Raw genomic sequence first — 367 nt, forward strand, 5'->3', positions numbered from 1 at the left:
CACCCAGCTGTGGGGACAGGGTGGGGTGGGATGGGACGGGACGGGATGGGCAGAGTGCGGTCACCCCAGGTGGGCAGATGGCACCCAACAGCCGGGGCAGGGGAGAGCGGGGCTGGGGCTCACTCACATCCCGCCTTTGACGCGCACCGACAGCACGTGGTTGTTGAAACCCTCTGCCTGGAGACTCCGCACTTCGCTGTTCAGCTCAATCTCCTTCCCCTCGAAACACTCCAGCCCGTGCAGGAAGATGGAGGGCTCCGAGAAGAACTGTGGGATAGGGAGAAAGGTGAGGCAAGGGGGGGCAAGAGGGAGGAGCGAGCACCCAGGGGTGCAGAAGGGCTCTGAGGCTGGAGAACACGCAACAGGG

Source organism: Buceros rhinoceros, unplaced genomic scaffold (genome assembly GCF_000710305.1).
Source record: "Buceros rhinoceros silvestris isolate BGI_N320 unplaced genomic scaffold, ASM71030v1 scaffold32317, whole genome shotgun sequence".
NCBI lineage: Eukaryota > Metazoa > Chordata > Aves > Bucerotiformes > Bucerotidae > Buceros > Buceros rhinoceros.